The following is a 6,000-nucleotide window of genomic DNA, read 5'->3' as shown; positions in this document are numbered from 1 at the left end:
ATGGGGAGTTCTGGGGAGGTCTGGGGTTGGCACCAATGATATCATACTATATAATGGGCAGGACTGGGGAGGTCTGGGGTTGGCACCAATGATATCATACTATATAATGGGCAGGACTGGTGAGGTCTGGGGTTGGCACCAATGATATCATACTATATAATGGGCAGGACTGGGGAGGTCTGGGGTTGGCACCAATGATGTCATACTATATGTGTAATGGGCAGGACTGGGGAGGTCTGGGGTTGCCACCAATGATATCATACTATATAATGGGCAGGACTGGGGAGGTCTGGGGTTGGCACCAATGATGTCATACTATATGTATAATGGGCAGGACTGGGGAGGTCTGGGGTTGGCACCAATGATGTCATACTATATGTATAATGGGCAGGACTGGGGAGGTCTGGGGTTGGCACCAATGATATCATACTATATGTATAATGGGCAGGACTGGGGAGGTCTGGGGTTGGCACCAATGATGTCATACTATATAATGGGCAGGACTGGGGAGGTCTGAGGTTGGCACCAATGATATCATACTATATAATGGGCAGGACTGGGGAGGTCTGAGGTTGGCACCAATGATATCATACTATATAATGGGCAGGACTGGGGAGGTCTGAGGTTGGCACCAATGATATCATACTATATATTGGGCAGGACTGGGGTTGGCACCAATGATGTCATACTATATTTATAATGGGGAGGTCTGGGGTTGGCACCAATGATATCATACTATATGTATAATGGGCAGGACTGGGGAGAGGTCTGGGGTTGGCACCAATGATGTCATACTATATATTGGGCAGGACTGGGGAGGTCTGGGGTTGGCACCAATGATGTCATACTATATTTATAATGGGGAGGTCTGGGGTTGGCACCAATGATATCATACTATATGTATAATGGGCAGGACTGGGGAGGTCTGGGGTTGGCACCAATGATATCATACTATATAATGGGGAGGTCTGGGGTTGGCACCAATGATATCATACTATATGTATAATGGGCAGGACTGGGGAGGTCTGGGGTTGGCACCAATGATATCATACTATATGTATAATGGGGAGTTCTGGGGTTTGCACCAATGATATCATACTATATGTATAATGGGCAGGACTGGGGAGGTCTGGGGTTGGCCCAATGATGTCATACTATATAATGGGCAGGACTGGGGAGGTCTGGGGTTGGCTCCAATGATATCATACAATATGTATAATGGGGAGGTCTGGGGTTGGCACAAATGATATCATACTATATGTATAATGGGGAGGTCTGGGTTTGGCACCAATGATGTCATACTATATGTATAATGGGGAGGTCTGGGGTTGGCACCAATGATATCATACTATATGAATAATGGGGAGGTCTGGGGTTGGCACCAATGATATCATACTATATGTATAATGGACAGGACTGGGGAGGTCTGGGGTTGGCACCAATGATATCATACTATATGTATAATGGGCAGGACTGGGGAGGTCTGGGGTTGGCACCAATGATATCATACTATATGTATAATGGGCAGGATTGGGGAGGTCTGGGGTTGGCACCAATGATATCATACTATATGTATAATGGACAGGACCGGGGAGGTCTGGGGTTGGCACCAATGATATCATACTATATAATGGGCAGGACTGGGGAGTTCTGGGGTTGGCACCAATGATTTCATACTATATGTATAATGGGGAGGTCTGGGGTTGGCACCAATGATATCATACTATATGTATAATGGGGAGGTCTGGGGTTGGCACCAATGATATCATACTATATGTATAATGGGCAGGACTGGGGAGGTCTGGGGTTGGCACCAATGATATCATACTATATGTATAATGGGCAGGACTGGGGAGGTCTGGGGTTGCCACCAATGATATCATACTATATAATGGGCAGGACTGGGGAGGTCTGGGGTTGGCACCAATGATGTCATACTATATGTATAATGGGCAGGACTGGGGAGGTCTGGGGTTGGCACCAATGATATCATACTATATGTATAATGGGCAGGACTGGGGAGGTCTGGGGTTGGCACCAATGATGTCATACTATATAATGGGCAGGACTGGGGAGGTCTGAGGTTGGCACCAATGATATCATACTATATAATGGGCAGGACTGGGGAGGTCTGAGGTTGGCACCAATGATATCATACTATATAATGGGCAGGACTGGGGAGGTCTGAGGTTGGCACCAATGATATCATACTATATATTGGGCAGGACTGGGGTTGGCACCAATGATGTCATACTATATTTATAATGGGGAGGTCTGGGGTTGGCACCAATGATATCATACTATATTTATAATGGGCAGGACTGGGGAGAGGTCTGGGGTTGGCACCAATGATGTCATACTATATATTGGGCAGGACTGGGGAGGTCTGGGGTTGGCACCAATGATGTCATACTATATTTATAATGGGGAGGTCTGGGGTTGGCACCAATGATATCATACTATATGTATAATGGGCAGGACTGGGGAGGTCTGGGGTTGGCACCAATGATATCATACTATATAATGGGGAGGTCTGGGGTTGGCACCAATGATATCATACTATATGTATAATGGGCAGGACTGGGGAGGTCTGGGGTTGGCACCAATGATATCATACTATATGTATAATGGGGAGTTCTGGGGTTTGCACCAATGATATCATACTATATGTATAATGGGCAGGACTGGGGAGGTCTGGGGTTGGCCCAATGATGTCATACTATATAATGGGCAGGACTGGGGAGGTCTGGGGTTGGCTCCAATGATATCATACAATATGTATAATGGGGAGGTCTGGGGTTGGCACAAATGATATCATACTATATGTATAATGGGGAGGTCTGGGTTTGGCACCAATGATATCATACTATATGAATAATGGGGAGGTCTGGGGTTGGCACCAATGATATCATACTATATGTATAATGGACAGGACTGGGGAGGTCTGGGGTTGGCACCAATGATATCATACTATATGTATAATGGGCAGGACTGGGGAGGTCTGGGGTTGGCACCAATGATATCATACTATATGTATAATGGGCAGGATTGGGGAGGTCTGGGGTTGGCACCAATGATATCATACTATATGTATAATGGACAGGACCGGGGAGGTCTGGGGTTGGCACCAATGATATCATACTATATAATGGGCAGGACTGGGGAGTTCTGGGGTTGGCACCAATGATGTCATACTATATGTATAATGGGGAGGTCTGGGGTTGGCACCAATGATATCATACTATATGTATAATGGGGAGGTCTGGGGTTTGCACCAATGATATCATACTATATGTATAATGGGCAGGACTGGGGAGGTCTGGGGTTGGCACCAATGATATCATACTATATGTATAATGGACAGGACCGGGGAGGTCTGGGGTTGGCACCAATGATATCATACTATATGTATAATGGGGAGGTCTGGGGTTGGCACCAATGATATCATACTATATGTATAATGGACAGGACCGGGGAGGTCTGGGGTTGGCACCAATGATATCATACTATATGTATAATGAGGAGGTCTGGGGTTGGCACCAATGATATCATACTATATGTTTAATGGGGAGGTCTGGGGTTGGCACCAATGATATCATACTATATGTATAATGGGCAGGACTGGGGAGGTCTGGGGTTGGCACCAATGATATCATACTATATGTATAATGGGCAGGATTGGGGAGGTCTGGGGTTGGCACCAATGATATCATACTATATGTATAATGGGGAGGTCTGGGGTTGGCACCAATGATATCATACTACATGTATAATAGACAGGACTGGGGAGGTCTGGGGTTGGCACCAATGATATCATACTATATGTATAATGGGGAGGTCTGGGGAGGTCTGGGGTTGGCACCAATGATATCATACTATATGTATAATGGGGAGGTCTGGGGTTGGCACCAATGATATCATACTATATGTATAATGGGCAGGACTGGGGAGGTCTGGGGTTGGCACTAATGATATCATACTATATGTATAATGGGCAAGACTGGGGAGGTCTGAGGTTGGCACCAATGATATCATACTATATGTATAATGGGCAGGATTGGGGAGGTCTGGGGTTGGCACCAATGATATCATACTATATGTATAATGGACAGGACCGGGGAGGTCTGGGGTTGGCACCAATGATATCATACTATATGTATAATGGGGAGGTCTGGGGTTGGCACCAATGATATCATACTACATGTATAATGGACAGGACTGGGGAGGTCTGGGGTTGGCACCAATGATATCATACTATATGTATAATGTGGAGGTCTGGGGTTGGCACCAATGATATCATACTATATGTATAATGGGCAGGACTGGGGAGGTCTGGGGTTGGCACCAATGATATCCTACTATATGTATAATGGGCAGGACTGGGGAGGTCTGAGGTTGGCACCAATGATATCATACTATATGTGTAATGGACAGGACTGGGGAAGTCTGGGGTTGGCACCAATGCTATCATACTATATGTATAATGGGCAGGACTGGGGAGGTCTGGGGTTGGCACCAATGATATCATACTATATGTACAATGGGCAGGACTGGGGAGGTCTGGGGTTGGCACCAATGATATCATACTATATATTTAATGGGGAGGTCTGGGGTTGGCACCAATGATATCATACTATATGTATAATGGGGAGGTCTGGGGTTGGCACCAATGTATCATACTATATGTATAATGGGCAGGACTGGGGAGGTCTGGGGTTGGCACCAATGATATCATACTATATGTATAATGGGCAGGACTGGGGAGGTCTGGGGTTGGCACCAATGATATCATACTATATGTATAATGGGCAGGACTGGGGAGGTCTGGGGTTGGCACCAATGATATCATACTATATGTATAATTAACAGGACTGGGGAGGTCTGGGGTTGGCACTAATGATATCATACTATATGTATAATGGGCAGGACTGGGGAGGTCTGGGGTTGGCACCAATGCTATCATACTATATGTATAATGGACAGGACTGGGGAGGTCTGGGGTTGGCACCAATGATATCATACTATATGTATAATGGGCAGGACTGGGGAGGTCTGAGGTTGGCCCCAATGATATCATACTATATGTATAATGGGCAGGACTGGGGAGGTCTGGGGTTGGCACCAATGATATCATACTATATGTATAATGGACAGGACCGGGGAAGTCTGGGGTTGCCACCAATGATATCATACTATATGTATAATGGGCAGGACTGGGGAGGTCTGGGGTTCGCACCAATGATATCATACTATATGTATAATGGGCAGGACTGGGGAGGTCTGGGGTTCGCACCAATGATATCATACTATATGTATAATGGGCAGGACTGGTGAGGTCTGTTGTGGGCCTTTAATGGTTAATGTGATCGGACACCTTGAAGCATGTGGTTTTCAGTTTACCTGCCCCAAACCCATGTGTGAGGGAGAGAGAGTGTGTGACTACTGGCCCGAGGTTTACAGAGGCCAGAGGGTTGTCATGACAAATGATTATGGTTTATAGGGGCCAGAGGGTTGTCATGACACATGGTTGTGGTTTACAGGGGCCAGAGGAATGTCTCAACACGTGGTTGTGGTTTACAGGGGCCAGAGGGTTGTCATGACACATGGTTAGGGTTTACAGGGGCCAGAGGAATGTCTCAAAACGTGGTTATGGTTTACAGGGGCCAGAGGGATGTCATGACAAATGGTTAGGGTTTACAGGGGCCAGAGGGTTGTCATGACAAATGGTTAGGGTTTACAGGGGCCAGAGGGTTGTCTCAACACATGGTTATGGTTTACAGGGGCCAGAGGAATGTCTCTACACGTGGTTATGGTTTACAGGGGCCAGAGGGTTGTCTCGACACGTGGGCAGGGTTTACAGGGGCCAGAGGAATGTCATGACACATGGTTATGGTTTACAGGGGCCAGAGGGTTGTCATGACATATGGTTATGGTTTACAGGGGCCAGAGGATTGTCATGACACATGGTTAGGGTTTACAGGGGCCAGAGGGATGTCATGA

General features: G+C 46.5%; 1 protein-coding gene across 1 annotated transcript in view; it reads left to right on the top strand.

Moving 5' to 3' along the window:
• The window catches only part of cass4 (Cas scaffold protein family member 4), a 162,384-nt gene that overhangs the window by 79,495 nt on the left and 76,889 nt on the right, over positions 1-6,000 (top strand). The gene's annotated exons all lie outside the window — the stretch shown is intronic.

Source organism: Salvelinus fontinalis, chromosome 18 (assembly GCF_029448725.1).
Source record: "Salvelinus fontinalis isolate EN_2023a chromosome 18, ASM2944872v1, whole genome shotgun sequence".
NCBI classification, from domain to species: Eukaryota; Metazoa; Chordata; class Actinopteri; order Salmoniformes; family Salmonidae; genus Salvelinus; species Salvelinus fontinalis.
This window is presented reverse-complemented; position numbering and strand designations above follow the sequence as displayed.